Source organism: Empidonax traillii, unplaced genomic scaffold (assembly GCF_003031625.1).
Source record: "Empidonax traillii isolate 1590-97213 ecotype Southwest subspecies unplaced genomic scaffold, ASM303162v1 scaffold580:size560489, whole genome shotgun sequence".
Lineage (NCBI taxonomy): Eukaryota > Metazoa > Chordata > Aves > Passeriformes > Tyrannidae > Empidonax > Empidonax traillii.
This window is the reverse complement of record NW_020955773.1, coordinates 500,754-519,529: the sequence shown is the minus strand read 5'-3', so window position 1 is coordinate 519,529 and position 18,776 is coordinate 500,754. Positions and strand designations below refer to the sequence as shown.

At 41.6% G+C, this 18,776-nt stretch overlaps 1 protein-coding gene across 2 annotated transcripts in view; it reads left to right on the top strand.

Annotated features, from left to right (window-relative positions):
* PELI1 (pellino E3 ubiquitin protein ligase 1) overlaps positions 1-18,776 on the top strand; it is a 44,419-nt gene that overhangs the window by 14,087 nt on the left and 11,556 nt on the right. Inside the window, exon 1 of one of the 2 annotated variants that reach the window (XM_027898149.1) lies at positions 13,053-13,228. The exons of the other annotated variant lie outside the window; for it this stretch is intronic. The gene's annotated coding sequence lies outside the window, so the exon portion shown is untranslated. Of the gene's footprint in view, positions 1-13,052; positions 13,229-18,776 lie in introns of those variants that run through there. 2 annotated transcript variants of the gene reach the window in all.

The following is an 18,776-nucleotide window of genomic DNA, read 5'->3' as shown; positions in this document are numbered from 1 at the left end:
GAACAATACAAACTATTAGTATTGTCTTGCTGTAACTACCCGTAACGGTGTTTGTTCTCTGATCACTATTTTTTTAAAAGAGAAAGTGGGGAGAGAATGCTTTAAGTGGTTCATTGGACAGGATCTCTCTACAGCAACCACTCCCAGCTTTTCTAAAAATGCAGGTTATTATATTAGTGAGATGCCTCCTAAGCTGTACCAAATTTACCTTCTCGTGCCCTAATATTGGACATCTCCCCAAGGTTGTTTCCAGAAGCTCTAAGCTGATACACTATTTGCTGCCTGCTGAGAGCAGTGCCTTCTTCATCTCATCTCCCTGGCCTTTGCACACACATAGCCACTCCTCCCCTGAGCTGTGCAGCCCTGGGCCTGTCTTTGCTCCAGACCTGCTGACCAGAGCTTTTCCATGAGCTGAGTCTTCTCACTAACTCAAGAGAAACAAATTAAGTGTGGGAGTTTTCTAAGAGGTTCAGGGAGCTGTGCCGTAAGTTTTTTTTATTAGATTGACTATATATCCTTCTGATGTGGTAGGCTTAAAATTCCTGCACTGCTTTCCATAGATTTGGCTGTGAATGTATCTGTGTCTTGTTCTTTTTCCTTGGCCCTCTGGTTTGAGGCCAGCAGCTGCTGCCTCCTCTCACTGTTGCTTGAACCAAATGAGCAATATGCTGCTGTAAAAACACCAGCTTTTCCTTGCTTAGACCAGTTTTCAAATGGAGTTAATGGTAGTGAAATTGAGAGTACAACCTCAAATACAAAGGGTGTGATTAATAGTGAGAGGACTTCTGGCATATAACGTTGAAAATGTTTACAGTTTCATTTTACATCTCAGGGGATTGGAGCAAATAGGCAGGAGATGCTAATCATAATAATGTTTTTCATGATCAAAGCTATCAGTACTTCAGTGGCTGCTATTTGTGTTTCGACTGCCAGAACCCTGAAAGTGGTTATGAGCAGTCAGTATTGGTGGTTAACAGCCTGAAATGGTTTAGGTATAGGAAACACCACTCCATTATTTATTTCATGTGAGTTTGCTGACTTGAATTCGTGCTACATATTTATTTTAGTTTCTGAACAGCTCTGTATTCCACTGTGCCTCTCGATTGTTTTCTGTCAAGTTTCTATCACGAGTGAATTCCTACTGCAAAATTCCTGAACTCTGCTGGTGTATTTCAAGGGGAAACTCACCACAGAGTGCAGTATGGTCTGGAGCTTTGATAGTAATGTAGCTGTTAGAGCTTTGTTTTATCAACTTGAGAGCCTCATTGGAAGATAAGGTTTCTAATGAAACGTGGTGGGTCAGAGAGGACTTTCCATGTTCAAGTACTTGTATATAGGCCAAAAATTCTTGCAAAGAACTCTTAGGAAGAGTTGTGGAACACAATTGAGGGTAATGGCTTGAGAAGCTGGAAGGTACCTGGCATATAAGTGCTTCATCTCTTCAGACAAACAATACACAACTTAAGTACTACAACTGACATTGAGCATTGTCTCTGACGGCAGTGTAATTATTCTGAAGGTCTGGGGCTTATCCAAAATCAGAGTGGTGAATTAAATTACATGTCCAGCCAAGATCTGCTCTAGTACAGTCTTGCTTAGTTAGGCTGATAGTGATCTTGCTTATGCTGCTGAATTCAGTTGCCTTCAGTGCAGTTGAATCCTTACTTGCACCTGCATAATTGGGCTCAAGTATCAGGTTTGGTGAATTGACCTGGTAGATGAAGAAAAAACAGAATTTGGACTTCATTTTCTTTTCTTTGCTAAGCATGCTTTTACTTATTTGCACAGAAACAAATTCCTCCTGCTCAGTACAATTGATCATCTGTTAATCAGATGAGCTACAAACCTCAGTTTTATTTTTGAGAAACATTGGGAAGGCTTAATGTAATCATAAAAAGAGAGAGGGAGAACTTAGCCTGTTGCTTCATTACTGTGCCAGGAAATAATCCTTCCTCCCTGACCAGTTCCTTAGCTGTTCCAGCCATGATATGATGCAGTTTTATTTTTTTAACAATGGCTTTATTTAGATTATCCTTTTAACTAATGGTTTTGGCACGCTTTAAAAAAGACACTTAAGGAAGAGGATCTTGTTGCAGAATTCCAATCTGGGCTAAACTTATAGGCTGCAAGTATATTTTTACTCTTTTTAAAATTTAATTAGAGAGTCTTCATTTGTGCCACAGTAAAAACCATCTTTGGAACATGTTGAGTTTGCAGGCAGTTGTCTGGAAGGCTGAAGTTTTGTCAAAGGATTCAGTCTTCTTTGCACTGGAGCTGGTTTGGATTGCTCTGTGCATTTGTGGTCAAAAAGAGATTTCGTGTTGCTTTCGATTAACAAGAGAGCTTTTCTTATGATCTTTGATTTCAGTTGGCTGCCACTTCACTGGGAGTTTCGATTGTAACATTTCAATGCCCCTTTGTGTTAGATCTTCTGTTATCTTTGCTTAACTTTTATATTCTGGAGCTCTTTTTTTTTGCTGGTAAAGATAAGTCTTGCTGCTTCAGTGTGTACAGCCCTAGTGGTGTTGCTTTGGGGGTTTACGATTGCAGCCTTTGTTTTTCTTGTTATACAATTTTTAGGCAGACTTCTATATCAGAAGGTAAGGAATAAGCACCAAGCTACATTTCTGGGAAACGGAGGCATTTATTTAAACGTGTTAAGAAAAATATTATTAAGTAACCTTATGAGTTAAGAATGTGTTAACCTTTTCATATTGCTGAATGAGGGAGGATGACCTGAAAAGACAGGACTAGATATACAGAGAAACCCAGTAATTCCTAAACTTGCACTCTTTCATGTTAGGCTAAGTTCTGTTCTTAAAAAGAAGGGCCTAGAACAAGCATAACATAGTTACTCCTGCAGCTGGACTTTCCCAAATCCCAGTACAGCAATCATGAGGATGCATAGTTGTAGGTTTTAATACCAGAAGCAGTAAAATAGCTTCTCTATCACAAAACTGGGAAGATGTGCTTGTTCCCAGAAGTGGTGCTTTGGTCTACAGGCACTGAGCTCCAACTCACAGTTCTTGTTGGGCGAGTTTTGGGGCTGGAGCTTTGTGTCAACAGTTACACATCTGCATTTTGAGCTGTGACATTTGCATCAGTCTTTTAAGTAATTTAAAGAAAGTGTATCTTATTTCTAGTAATATGAGATAGCTGCTGTAACTTTGTTAGATTTTAAATATAATGAAAATTAAATAGCTGTGTATCTAAAGTTACCGACACAAGTTCTTTCCCACCATGTTATTAAACCATACTTTCAAAATAAAGAGCTTGGGGTTTTTTTCTAACAAGGAAAAAAAAGCCTCAGCTTGGAAGTGATGAGTAAAAGAAAAATGCTTCACCTCAGAAACTAGTAAAATTATTGGAGCTGATACACTCCTCTTGTTGGTTTTGTAACATTGTATAGTGTTGAGAATGTTTCAGTTGTTTGGTGTAGCTGACCTTGCATCTTTTTGTCCTAGCAGTCATGTTTGCAGACAAGGAATGCCTATTATAAAACAGAGTAGAGGGAGGGTGAGCTTGTGACAGTGCTGTATTTATTTGTATAGTTCAAAGTTTATTTTGGGGACATGTAATCCACACACTTCCATCAGTGAAGCACAGAATGACTTCAGTGTTTTAAAAAGCTTAAGTGCAGCAGTGGCTGCTAACCCAGAGGAAAGTATTTTCTTTCCTTTATGTTTAGAGAACGTATGTTCTACAGCTGGGGTTGATGTTGCTGAAGTGAAACTGAGCACGCTTGGAAGTCTAAATTCTAAATAAAACTTCTGCCCCTAAGTTGCACGGAGGTAATATAGTGTAATATATGCTAAAGGCAGCTCTGCTCATCAGCCTGGCAGCCTTGTAGCCTTTGTTCCACTCTCCTGGCACTTGTTTGGTTTGGTTTTTTGGTTTTTTTTTTACTTTGAATTTGCATTGGTCCAGAGGTGTGTCAGACATCTCTGCCAGGCCTGGGTAGTGACTTCTTAATGTGTGCCAGTGTTACCCGTTGCAGCTCATACCCTCTGAGCATTGTGCTCGGCAAAGGGGATGGCAGGAGACATCCCTAAGCAGGAGAGTGACCACTGACAAATAGAGCATGAGCAGAACTTCTCTAAACCTTTCTGAATGTGTGTGAATGTGTGTGACTGCTGTGCTCAGTGTGAGCAGCTGTTTGTAATTTGAAGCAATGTTCATAAACAATGTCAGTGCAGAGAGGGCCAACCTACCCCTAAAAACTTGCAAGGATTACTTCTGAAGGGCCAGATTTCTTGGAGTGAATCAGTCTGCTCTGAATGGCTGACTGAAAAGGGGCAAATGAAACAGCTGCTCCAGACCAGATTGTTGCTGTTAACTTTGCTCTACTAGAAAAACAGGACTTAAGATTTCCATGGTACACAAAAGGTGCACTTGAAGATACCCAAATGAAGCCCAGGTAGGTATATGGAGTGCTCACCGTAGGTTAAGGTGGAGGCTTTTCTCAGTCCCCTTCTCAAGGTTCAGGAAAGAAGAAATCTGTACTATATTAACCAGTTTGGTTAGTAAATAAGTGATGCTGTAAATCACATGAAATTTATTTTCAGTCTTTATGAAGTAGTGCTGTGTTCTGAATCAAAAATGGCTTGGCGATGGTGCTGTCAAAAGAACCATTTTTTGTGGCTATATGCTCTTTTTGGGATATTTGCCCATTGATGTTTCCTATTTCCTGAATGGAAAAGTTTTGATTTGAGAGAAAGCAAGTGCTTCTTTGTTGCTGGAAGCCTGCCTCTCAGTGCATGCAGGTACAAAGTGCAAAGCCAAGGTCGTTTCCAGAAGTGAGTTTGCGAGCGTTAAAGAGACTTTTGCGTGTCAGAGAAATGCCTGAAATGAGAAAGTAAGGTATGTAGGTTTTCTTTCATGCTTATGCTAATTCAAATCTAGTTCAGTCTTTAACTGTTCAACTATGTTTGTTTTGAATGCTTCTTCGGGTGGCTTTGAAATGCGAGCTGGTATGTACAGAGAACCTGAACCCTGGCTTTAAGCATGGGGGTTTGAGGGTTATTTTGGGGATTTTGTTTGGTTTTTTTCCCCAAAACAAAACTTGAAGTTGCCATGTAGAACTACATACTTTCTCTTATATTTATATTTTATATAAAATATAAAATATATTTCTCTCACATAAGAGAAAGAGTGCGCTTTCTCTTATGTGCACTTTTTACTGTGCACATAGCAAATTGAAAACTTCAGTGACACCTTGAAAACTTCCAGCTGTAAGTCAAATGTTGAACATAATGATTTCCTTAGCTCTTAATTAAACCTGGACCATATGGTCAGACCAAGGTCCCTTGGGTCCCCCTAGAGATAGCACAGCTCCATCTCCATGTTGAGGTGTTCTGTCCTGGGCTTTTTTGGTGAGGATATATTTGGTACAATAATGTCAAAAATTGCATATGACAAGAACCAAGAGTACCTACCAGCTCTGTCTTGTACCTGGTTAAAGAAGTAACTGAATTACTTTCTGAACCAAGGAATAGGATTTAGGGATGGCATCTCTAGCAGTGAATTCTTACTACTCTTTGGGAATGACCTGTTTTGTTGTTAGGTGTTAGTGCCTGCATAGAGGTAAAGTGCAACTGCCTGTTTATTTTTATAAGCAGCAAACCTCTTATCCAAATTGGATTAGAAGTGTAGGAAGCAAAGTATTATGCCTGTCTAGATATGCTAAATCATGCATTGCCCGTGGGATTAGAAAGGAGAAAAAAAAAAAAAAAGAAGATATAATTGAGTAGCATGGGATTTTTTTTTTCTCTGAGCAATAACTGGGAACAGGTAGGTGGTCTAACATGAGGAGGTATTTGGACTGTGCTGTTTGCATTGCTGGCTGTAGGAGGTGATGAACATGGAAACTAAAGTGTGCAAAAAGTTAGTTTTGTGTTCGTGTGTAAATACAAGTTGTATTAGCATAGAAGTTGGTTCACCTGACTCCTTAAGAGACAGCTTTTAATGTGTCTGGACATATTTCAGTATACCTCTACCAGAAACCTATTGCATGTGAAAAGTAATCAGTTCTTGCTCTCTTGGGTTATTGCCTAAAGCAACATTTGTTCTGTACTTGAGCTCATACAACACTATTTAAAATATTCCTAAAAGATGTGCTTGAATGTCAGAAATACAGGAAAAGGAGGTACTGAACCAGCTGTTTCTGTATAGAACTCTAATATATCTTTGCAGGGCACTATAAAAACCTGACCCTTGGCTTTCAGAGAGGAGGCCTCTGACAACTCTCCAGAGGTATGTAGGTCATATGCTTTTATGTGTAAATGCTGGAGGTGATACCTTTAAAAAGGGCCAAGTTTTGTACCTTGTATAAAGACTGTCTAGAGTTTGAAGTGAGGAGGAGGAATATGGTAAGGTGGTATGTTTATTAGCAGTGACTTAGAGAATATTCAGGTGTGAACTACAGTCTTGGGACATTCACATGCAGAGGTGAGGAGGCCATTTGGAGGTTATCCAGCACTTTTTTTACCAGAATTGCAGATGGACTACCATTGAAATGGTGAGTGTCAAGAGTATACTTACGGTGTGGTTAGGAATTTAGGATAAAGCAGAGGGAAACTAATGCACTTGATTGTGTGCCTCCCAATCTCTTTGAGTGAAAATGTATTTGCCTTGTTTTAAGAGATCCTTTTGTGTGATGTGGGAGTTGATTAGAAACTATACTGTATAGTTTTTAAACTTTGTCCATCCTAAGATATCTTCCCCTACGATGTGATCATGGGGAGATAGCCAGTAATAGCTGAATTTCTACAGTTGAATACTTCTCCTGTCCTTTTTTTTTTTTTTTGCTAATCTATATGAAATGTCTCTCATCACTGAAAGTGAGGCAAAGATGTTTCTCACCACTGAAAGTGTTTCTACTTCTAGCAACTGTCTGTCTTAACATTCCCTGAAGAAGTCCATGGTCAAATGATCTGGCTTTGTGGGAATGAAAAATTTCAGGTAATGCAGGTTCAGCTAGTTCTGCTGTAAAGTACCTTAAAGGCTTTGCAAATATGAAAACTGCATCTTGGAAATGAATTCAAATTGGGCCTCCCTTTCTTTATTTAGGGGAAACCATAATACCCGAAGAGAGTCTGAGTTCTGGTGCTGAAAAATGGCAGAACAACAGCTAAAAGATTCTTCGAGGAAGTGCTTATTCATAGCTGAGGTTAATGGAACTAAAAGTGATCCTAGAGAACTTTAAAAAAAAAAAAAATCTTTAACAACAGCTTTTTCCAGGTACCTGGGAAACTCAAGTTTACTGTCTTGGAAGGAAGCCTGGTGCAACTACATCTGCGTGTTTCTTACTTGGCAGATGGCTTGTGTCAGTTTGACCTTTTTGGAAACAAATGTGTTTTCTTCAGAATGAGGCCTTGCCTATCCTTCTTTGAGTCTTCGATTTTTAGGAATTAAGCATGTCTGATTCTTCAGGAGGTACTAGAGGAAGCCAGGTGAAGGACCATCTATGCTGATTTCATCTCGGATAAAGTTAATTTTCTTTTGGGTTTAGGATGAGAGTAATGTTAACACACTGATGTTTTGGTTGTTGCCAAGCAGTGCTTGCTCCAAATCAAGGACTTTGCAGTTTCCCATGCTCTGCCAGTGAACAGATGCACAAGGGAGCTGTGAGGGAGCCTGGCCAGGACAGCTGACCTGAACTGGCCAAAGGGGATATTCCGTACAATAGGATGTCATGCCCAGTATATAAACTGGGGGGAGTTGGCTGGGAGTGGCTGATCAGCTGCTCAGGGATGGGATGGAATGGGCATCAGTCACTGGATGGTGAGCAGGTGTATTGTGCATCACTTTCTTGGGTTTCATTTCTCCTTCTGTGTTTTCTCCCTTTCCCTTATTATGTTTTATTTTACTTTATTTCAATTACTGAATTGTTCTTATTTCAACCTGAGGGTTTTACCTTTTTTCCCTGATTCTCTTGTCCATCCCACAGGATAGAGGGAGGTGTGAGCAAGCAGCCACATGGTACTTGGTGGCTGGCTGGGGTTAAACCACAACGTCATCTTGAGAGCAGCTGAATTCCTAAATGCCTTACTGAGGCAACAGTTGCTGCTTATTAATGAACTGCTTATTGGGCCACATTTCTCTTCTGAAGCTGTTTTAAAACACGGTGTGCATCTCACCCTTTCAAGTGTTTAATCAGCCCAAACAATCTTTGGTGTGGCTACAGCAAGCTCTGTGCAGTAGTTTTTGGGAATTGTTTTTATTTTAAGCAAATGTTGGATCCAGCAGTCATTGGAAGACTGTAAACAAACACAAAACCCTAGACTGGTCTGCAGGTCTGCTTGTCATCTGCTGTTCTCCAGCATTCAGTACACCTTTCCTATTTTCTGAGGGAATGTTTGTCTTGAGAGGACGTTTCATACTTAAAGCTCCCAGTCTCTTGCAATGATAGCTCCATATCTGGTAAGCCAATTCCTGCTTTGAGCAGGAGGTTGGACTAAAGGATCTCCTGAATTGCTCTGGGATTCCATGAAGCCCCTTATGAGGAAATGAATTGACTCAGCCTCTTGAAAACACATAAGCACATAAACGTCAGTTGTCCTGCTGTCCTGAAGGTATTCCTTCATTCCTGCCTGAGATTCCTTCAGCTTCTATTAAGGTTAGCTGTGAAATATGCTCTCAGTCCAAGGATCAGAAGTCTTGAGTGCACTTTTCCTGATGAAATTCTGTCCCCTAGGAAGTTGAAAGTACTGAGCTGGTACAGTGCTGAAAGCCATGTGTGCCTACTGAAAGAGAGATCAAACTGAAGGCGGAGGGCCAGTTGTGTTTTGCAGTCTGCAGGATGGGATGTGGATTGACTGTAACAGGCTTTCCTTGAGTAGAAGGGCTTCCATGAAGATGGAAGGGTGGAACAGAACTTCATGAGAAATGCTCATTAGGTTTATCTGATGGCAAAGTGTAATTAGTGTCATGGCAAATGCCTCTCTGCAGCATGATGGCTTGTTGGCCTCTGTGTTAGTAGCCTGCTTCAGTGACAGATTGCTCCACAGTTGCACAAGGATCACCATGGTTGGATGAAAGACATTTTAGAGTTGGCAAATCAGTTTGAAGGAGCATTTATTGTGCCTTAAGAACTTGAGATTCTACTTGGATCTTTCACCCAGCTGTCCTGCAAATCTAATTAGCCTCTTCTACCCCCCTCCTGAAGTGGTCAGTGTAGAAGAGTTCATGAAGTACCATCTACCCTTCATGGCACAGAAACTTGAGATGCAGAAAAGGGTTCTTATCTGGAAGCTGTAGCTCTAACAATGGACCTTTGTTTGCTCAAGAATTTTTTTACTTCTCACCATAAGCCACCACAGAGTAGTGCAGAGGATTAGGTCATTTCCTTCCCTTCTCCTCTTCCTGCAGATTATTTGATTAACATTTCTATTGTATACTCTAAATAGCATGTTCTTGGCTTCAAGCTGCTCCCCCACCTCCCCCCCATAATCTCCTTAAAACACTGTAGTATGACTTTTTATTAACTGTATTACATGGGAACTCCTTGAACAGAGATTACATGTGACGTAACACAATAAAAGATTAATGGGGCTGGTAAGTCAGTAATCTTCCCTTTTTTCTTCTTCCTTTTTTTTCTCCTTCCCTCATGCACCTGGGTTAGGCTTCTGGGAACCCCTTAACAGTGTTAATGCTTTGCAACACATGAAATATTTGGGGTTTTTTTGGATATTGTTTGCTTTGCTCAGAGTTCAGCCACTGACTTTGTGGGGAGAAGAGTTAAGGTGGTGTACAGTGCATGTTCAGCACTCAGTATTGGATGTACAAGCCTGCTCCCCCCTTGGGACCATTACAGGTCCTGGTCTTCTCCACTTTTGCTCCCTTTTCTCAGGGTTTCCTTTCCTTCAGACTCAGTTCTTATATACCCTGTGTACAGCAATTTCAAGCACTTATCCTGTGTGGGGCTTTTATTTCACTCCCTGGCTGTTTTGCTAAATAAAATTACCAACAGCTGTTTAAAATGTCCACCTTGAAATTTGGCAATAATACACTGATGAGGTTAACTCAAAGGTGCAGAGCTTGCCCTTCAGGCTTCTTGGCAGTGTGGACACCAGAGGCCATAGCAGTAAGACTTGTCTTTTTAGCTGGAACAGCTACAAATGTGTTCCTCTTCAAAACTCATGTTGAATGTCATGTGAAATCACGTAATTGTATCAAACTCTACAGCATCTGCTCATGAGTCAGATAGAGGAACATGACGATACAGCCCTTTATTTCTTCAGCAAGTTCAAGGAAAGAACCTCCCCTGCAGTTCAGCATCACTTCATGAAATTAGCAGTGATATCTTGGGCTACAGATTGCATTGTTTTAGTCTGGCATGGTATCTCTGCTTCTGGAGAAATCAGATGGCTTGCCTAGCGACAGCACGCTGGAGGCATTTGCTTTCAGTACACAAGGCAGAGCATTGGGTCTTGTGTGGAGTGAAAACCATTAAACCCTCCTCCTCATAGAAGTGAGGGACAGTGTTGACACAGGAACAGCTGAGTAGAGCATGGCTGTGAGTAAACACAGGCAGGGAAACGAAGTGGTTCAAACCCTGTAGGGTGAGATCCAGAGGCAGCCTAGGGGCAAAATAAACCTCAAAACCCCCTGCATTAGGCTGGGGCATGGTTAACTATGAAAGGGACATTATGTGCTGTTGCCTGGTAGCAGAAGCCTGTGCTCCAGAATACAGTGGGTCACTAATAGGGAGGCAGGTAGGACGAAGAGAGAAGGATTGTTATCTGCGAGGAGGCTGGGTGGGGCATATCCACCTGCAACTCCTCGCTCTGGAGCTTCTTAGGTGGCATAAAGTAATCCACAAGCTTATTAACCTGAACTCTGAACAGCTGCGTCTGTAAAATGAGAAAATAAAGGAGCTCTAGAAACAAATTAGTCTTTAAGTTGTGCTTTTCAGGATGAATGCTTTTGAAACAGTGCAAGTGTTGCAACTTTGTGTGAGAAAGGTAATGCAACCTAGAAGTGGTCATACCGATGTAACTTATCTCTGCAGTTAAATACCTGAATACAGAGCACCCTTTGTACTCTTGGTGCCATATCTGTGTGTTAAGTGATACTAATGCAGTCCTGATGTGGTTTTCTTTTTTCTTCTTAAAAACAAACTGGCAAAAGCAAACCCTCGGCCCTGCTTAAAACAGTATTAAAGCTGTCAGCTTTGTATAGGCCAGGACAAAATAGAAAATACTTGAAAGTGATGGGGGAGGTAGGGTTGTGTGACTCTTCCACCCCAGTAAAAAGTGCTGTTTTAAGGATCTTCGTGTTATCAGAGGAAGAGCTGGGTTCATGTGCCAGTAGGGTGAGGCCACTGACTTTAGGCAGGGAGGAGGACTCAGCTTTAGTCTCAAGATGGGACTTGATGAGTCTCTGGCTTTACTGTTGAGTTTGATCCAGAAAGTCCCTATCCCTTCACTTGCGTTGGTATAGCAGGTTTACAGAATAAACCCACAAACAGATAAGCAAAATTATTCGGGTTAAAATAGTTGGGGGTTTGTTTATTTTGTTTTTTTTCCCTTAACCCTTTGGCATCTTAGTAATCTGATAGCTGTGATAATGACCATACCATCTCAGATCAGTGTTCAGTAGCATGATTTTTTTGGTGACCAGAAGAGTGGAAACAAGGGAGCACCCGTACATAGATATTTCTCCAGGCACTTCTCGGTGTTCAGCAGCTGCAGCTTAATCATTGCTGTGGAGCAAAGTGGTATCCTTGTGCTTAGTAATCTATGATAAGGAAAAAAAAAGTGTCTTTGAGCCTCTGTATAGTTCTGTTATCCATAATGTCCTGTGTCAAGGTGTTCTGCAGCTGAATTTTTCAGGTAGGTGACAAGATCCTGTAACGGGACAGCCATACAGTATTACTTAGGGGGAGGTTGGCTGTGGAGTATAGATTGAGGAGAGACAAAACAGGTATGCATTCACCTGGTTTTCAGCAATGAAGCTGCCACATGTGGAGTTGCAACTTACGCTGTGTTATGGCACTACAGAACAGAAAACTCGTTTGACAGTTCTTACATAGAAGTATTACTCAGTGACTATACTGTGAGCTGAACTAGGGAAGAGATCCAACTGAAAAACAACAGAGTGGATAAACCAACTTTTAAAAATGTTGACAGGTCGGTCCATAAAATTGTGCTTAAAAAGCTGAGGTGGCAAGCCAAGGAGGGAGCAGCAGAAACAGGAGGCAGCAGTCACTTGTAGAACATGGGAGATGTGAAACGTCGGCCTGTGTATTATACATTGCTTGAGCCAGGATAACCAGGTACACCTCCTTGGCCCACTACAACTGTGATGTAAAACTTGATGTAAAGGTTAAGCTGCTGTTGTCATATCGTTCTTGCAGCCTTTGAACATTTGCATGATTGATTGCGAGAGGCGGCGACTTGGAAGCTGTGGTAACTCTGGAAGCTGTGGTAACTCGATCACCACTTTATGGCTCAGACATTTAAATTATCCCACCCACTGGCTCGATGCAGCGATTTTGATGTTGGTGGAATGATAAATGAGCTCATAACCTGGTCTGGCACGTGCAGATTTGCCTTTCTAAACGTGCGTCCTACAGGAATGAGCTGTTGTAGAATCATTGGCCACAGGTGGTGTCTGCGGGTGTGTGGTGTGTCCAATTCTACAGCGTTAGTGAAGACCGGGGTAGCAACGCCTGAAGAGTTTCTGCTGGTATGACTCTCACTGTATTAAGAAATTACTCTTTGTGTGGGAGGTGAGGAAAGCTAGCTGGGCTAATAAATGATGGTTAATTAAAAAAAAAAGGAAAGAAAAGGTATAACATGCATGGGTACAGTTATGTAAGAGAAGGAAATAAATCAGTGTTTCTCTGAGAACCCCAACCACAGAGCTGCCAGGCGATTGGGCCGCAGTATTGTTCTCAGCACACCCTCCGCTTCCTTTTTTCCTTTTCGGGGCGAGGGATAGATGAATTGATGGAGCGGGAGCAGGATGCCGGCTCTGCCTCCAGCCAATGCTGTGTGGTGCAGCCCGTGTTTACCCGGCTTACGCAAGGCAGAGCCAGCCCCTCTTTATGCAGGAGGCGCTACCCACGGCTGAAGTAAAAGCACTCGGAGCAGAGTCACTCAGTCTGGCGGTTGCCGGAGGTTTAAAGGAGTTGGTGGATTTCGGCTGGTTTCTAACGAGATCCAAGGGTTGGGGTTTTTTCTTCTCTGCTGTGTGGAAATACCGAAAGGACACAGCGATCCCGGTAAGTGCTCTGCATGCCACCGCTTTTCCCTTTCGGTGTGGTATTGTTTCAGTTTCTCTTCAAAAGCCTCCTCAGTTGCAGTGGTTTTCAGTGATGTGGTGGAAAGGAAATGTGAGAGCGGGCAGTGTGTCTGCAGGCTGCCCTTCCACCTCAGAGAGGAAGAGGCGTTCAAAGTGCCCAGTATAATAAATGCTGTTTGCTCGTAGGAAGCGCCAGTCGCTTCTCATTTTTAGGGTGCAGAGCGAGATGCCTTGAAACTGTCATCACTACCTAGGGGAATTTCTTATGGAGCTGTTAAATATTTGTGTTGTCTAAACTGAAAAAGAGGCTTTAAATGTAACTGTAACTCCGATTTTTGCAAGATGGTGCAGTATCCTATGTGAAAAGGCTTTAGTGTAATACCAATACCTATTTTGCAGATCCTTAGGTACATGAAGTGCCTCATCAGGAAGTCAGAGGCTCATAAAAGGCAAAACTGTAATGTTCAGAAACGTAGAACAAAAAGTCATTGTGGTTTTTTTACAAGCACAGGCTTCTCAGCCCTATAGTCCAGTACAGGTGCATCTTCCACAGACAGTGAATCTTCCTGGATTCAAAGCTGATTTGTGTAACAGCCCTCTTAAAAATAAGATGCCTTTGTTTTGGTCTAAACTCTTAGGAAGTTTTGCTTTTGTCACTGACGTGAAAGTTGGGACCACTTATTTTTAAGGTAATACTGCGTAATTTGTCTGAAGGCAGTAGAGAGGATAATTTTAAAGGTTTCTAACTGCAGAGTTCTCTGTATGAGAACTGTACTTTTGCCACATTGTACCCGTATTGAACAAAGTTTTTCTTCTTTCCTGTTTGTACTTTCTCAAGGCACTCCCTGAAGGTACAAATAGGTGGTGCTATGGCTGATGAACACGTGATGTTCTCCCAGCATGGCTCTGTGTGGTATTGTTTTATGGCTTCTTCAGATTATAAATTATCTTCATTTGATAATCTGAGTGAAGTGAAATCAGAACTGTACCTTTTTTAACGTAGCACACAGAGTCTGTAGTAACAGCCAAAGTGCAGGTGCAGCCAAAACCTCGTGGAGAAAGCTGTAAATCGATCTGCTGAAGTAGCTTTTGTGAGTAACTTTGACAAGTAGTTCAGCTGATGGAGCAAGTCCAGGCTGTAGCATTTGTCCCTCGTGCTAAAAGGGAGCGCTGGAGGAAGGGCCATGCCCCGTGTGAGAGTCTGTGCATCATCACCGGTGTATCCAAAAGCTGACGTGGAGGATAGAGGTGGCAAGGGGGCTTAGACTGCGTGGAAATGTAGCAGTTTAACTGGTGAAGAACTTTCTCAGCTAATTAAGGATACAGATAATATTGCGGTGACAGCTTTAAAATAGACACCTTGTGCTAAAAGACAAATGTTTTTGGCTTCCCACACGCAGTCTGAATTACATCATTTATAACCCGTAGGAGGCTATCGTGGTTTCCTCAGAGGAGGATCAGCTGTTACTTTTTCATAACTGAAAAAAATGTTGGATTCTTTTTATTTTTTTTATTTTATTTTTTTTTTCCAGAGGAATATTTTCAGAATCGATTTTTGTCAGTCTGTTGGAGTGGATCATTATTGGTTACATAAATCTTCCAGGTTTAGTACACCCAACCACATTCTCATCTCATTAATGGTGGCTCAGAATAAGAGAACTGAAGTTAGCAGAGGTCTGACTGAAGCTAGCCCCCCTATGCTTAGATGGCATTTTTCCATCTTCTGAACAGAAATGCTATTTTTGACTACTATCATAAAGTACAGATTTTCATATAGGTGCCTATAATAGAAGTCCTGTTCTAAAACACTTCCCTTGTTCATTGAGCAAGGTTGCCTGTCCTCATAGCGCTGTTCCTGTCTTTCCTAAAATTGCTCAGACTCACTTCTGAGGCTGGAACAGAACTTGAAGCAGGATGCTGGATGCCAGTTTGACCAAAACTGCTGTTTCTTAGCCTGGAAAAAGTTAGCTGTAGCCTTGGAACAAAACAGTAGATTTGCTCTTGTGTATCAAGTTAATGCCCCTTTGAACGTGTCTACACACAACGGCCCTTTTTGTGTGTGTGCGCGCTCTGACTCTTGCATGACTTGTTTCCAGGATGACCAACCCACCAAGGGCAGATGTCCACGGTAAAAAGATGCTTTCATTCTGTTTATGAGAATGAAAAACTCCTCTATTGAGACTTTACAGATGTTCTCAAGGCACAGTAGCAGATAGTTGTTTGCATTGGTTTATGCTTGGTATCCTGTGCCAGGAGAGGCTCCTTGCTCATTTCAGAGCTTGGCCTTGTCTTATTTTTGATGCTTTCATATCATAAGACACTATTGTGTGTATAGGGGATGGCTCAGATTATTCTGAGTTATAAAAGAAAAGGTGTAGAGTGCAGACCAAGGAAATAACAAGCCATACAGAAGCAGAAGGCTAGACTGATTTTTCCAAACTCCCAAGGCTTATTCTTGAGGGGGGGGGGGGGATGTTATGCTGAAAAGCTTCCTTTTCTGGAAAGAAAATTAATCATCCTTCCTTAGAAAGGTAGTGTATGGCTACTGATCTAAAGTGATAGTGCAGTTGGAATGCCCAACAGCTGCATCACTATACCTTCCCTGTGCATCTCCAGTGAAGGATGCGAGCTGTAGACAGGAACTGGCTAATCTCCAAAGTGGAGAATAAAAACCTGCTGATCTTAAAAGTGCAGGAATGCATCTGAAGGAAACGTGAGCTTGTTTTTAACTGGAAACTGGAAGAAGTGTGAAAACTATGGTTGATAAACACGTGCCCTTTCACCCAGTGATCACTTCAGTAAAAACTATTTTAATACAAGCTTACAAAAAGATTGATAGGAAAAACAGTGAAAGGGGAATAACTTTCCAGTGGTGATTTAACCATCTCGTAGAAGAAAGTGATTTCTCAACCTTTGTCTCAGCTTTCAGAAACATAGTGATGCAAGGAGCTGATTCCTTGTTGCTCGCACCAGTGGAAATCAGTAACAACATTGGTATTGTTTGTGAAACCTGGCAACCTGGACTTGATGGGAACTCAAACAAGAAGTCAGCCTGCTGAGAATTACTTTCGGGTCTGGTAAATCTCGGGGGGGATAAGGACAAAACTGTGTTTCATTGGTAATGGAGTTGCTCATAATTTATGTCAAACTGATCAAAAGTGCACCTAAAGTGCATGTTTCAGTTGCTTGATAGAATTGTGTTGGACTTCCTAAAATTAACTGTATTCCTAGAATAATTTAGGTTGGAAGGTTTTCTGGTTCAGTCCCTGGACTCAGAGTGGGGCTGGACTGCTTTAGATCAGGCTGTTCAGGGCCAGATGCAGCTGAGGTTGATCTCCAAGGATGGAGATCTCAGCCTCTCTGGATTGTTTCCCCCTCCCCTTTCCCCCCATTAGCTAATCAGGATTTTCTGGGTTGTAGCTTGTTTGTTGCCTCTTGTTCTGCCCCTGAGTACCTGCCAAAAGGACCAGATTCTATTTCATCTGTATCCCCCCTGACTGAACACAGAATTACTGAGGGAAGAGCTGGATGTGAGAATTGCAAGGATAATAAATGGAGAACAGCAAATAGCAAATTGTATCAAAATAAAAACAGTAATAGACAAGATGCCTTGTGCTTTATTTCTAAAAGCCAAAACAATCCAGACTTCCAAATGTGTAGACTTAGAGCATAAAGAAGATAATATTAGAAAAATGGAGGGGAAAATTCCCAGTTTTGCATCTGAATCAGCATATTTTTATTTTAATATACTCACTGACAGAGGACTTCTTTCTATACTGTGAAAGTGGGTTTTTTATGCAGTATTTTAGAAAAGGGCTAGTCTGGCACTAGCTACAGTTGCTAGCAGCCTATAATGCTGGCTCTGTGTTTAGAAAATGACGGTAATTTATTACAAAGAGACTTTTATTCTAGTATTTTTAGCTCACAGCCGAGTGTTTAATGAATCTCTGCTTGGGCTCATTGAATTTATGTTCTCCCCTCCCCCTGCCCCATTTTAACCATTAAGATGCTGCTGTTCCTGCTGCAATTCTAAAAGCTGTACTTGGTCTGCTAAGTAGCAGACTGATTCACAAGATGCTCTGCCTTACTGCAAACAAAACCTGAAAGACTTGCTGTGGAAGCCACCAAAGCCTGGTCCTATGCGAGTCTCCTGATCAGAAAAGGCAGCTTAGTGGTTGAGGATGGCTGGTAAGCTAAAGCTGATAGTACAAAACCAACCCAAGTTCAGTCTGTCCCCCACTGAAAATGATGTGTTCAGTGAAAGTGAGCTCTTAAACTCATGTACTCTGAAGCATGGTTTGTGAGGTCTTTCCAGGGCATAGTCTGGGTTCAGACTAGGGCTTACATGAGACAAGAGAGACTGGAATGATATGCCTTTTCCTTCTACTTGAATATAGTCAGGAATCTGTGGCTTGCTTTCTTCTGTCTGCCTTCTGTGACTTGTAGCGAGTACTGGAGAACAGGAAGGCTCGTAAGAAACTAGATTTACATTCCTCAAACAAATACTTCTCTCAGCTTAGTTGTTATCTCTTTCCAGTCTTTCAAAACAGTTTCACATGACAGTATTGAGCAAGTTGTCCTCACTGAGCCTTTTCCTGCCTCCAGAGGAGCCCGTGTTAAGAGGAAAAAAAGGTACTATTTGTTCATGAGTTCTCCCTGGTCCAGTTTCCTATTTTTGAGACTGAAGGATTTTAACTGGGACCCACTGTGGTTTTGTGCTAACTGCGAGCAGTTGTGCTCGGCTCTTAATGTGCAAGCTGCATTACTCAGAAAATCGTTTCCGATCCTTAATACAGGACTGTGCACAGGTAGGGGTTTTCAGGCTTTGACCTCTTCTCTTTGGCAGAAGCAGAGGTCTTGACATGAAAAGTTTGCTGCTGCCAGTTCTATGATTCTGGAAGAACGCTGGATGAGATGGGATCTTGTTCCTCATCAGCACTGAAGGTATTTGGAGGAGTTTAGAGCAGTTTGTTGTTCAGAGCCTGCTCCATTGAAGCATCTTCCACTGATGTCTGGAAATGCTGCTGCAAAAAGAAAAATTGTAACTTGCATGTATTTTGTTCAAGTGGTTAATTCCTCAGCTGTCGCTTCAGGGCCAAGTTGTCTTTTTTACATATTTAATTATCCCTTCCTAACACTTTGAGGAAGGCTCCTGTTGTATTCTAGGAATAAAAACTGATCAGGTTATACTACAAGAGAAGACCCATTATATATATTAGTAGATCCTTCCTCTCAACTCAAAAGCATTGCTTCCTGTAAGTTCTTTACTCAGATTTAAATGATCCACCAGCCTGCTCTGTTTCAGGAGTGGAAATGTTATCCCATGGCTAGATTAGACTCGTCTCTAGTGGGACAACACTTCAGTTTTATTTGCAGATAACAAATTTGCCTTGGTCTAGTCTTCAGGATCTCATTGGGAGGATGGATATACTTGATCTTTGTTATTTATGTGAACAAGAAGAGGTTTCCATTTGGGTACCAGGCAGATCACACTGGATGAGAGGTAGTGTGTATGTTGGGCTGATTTA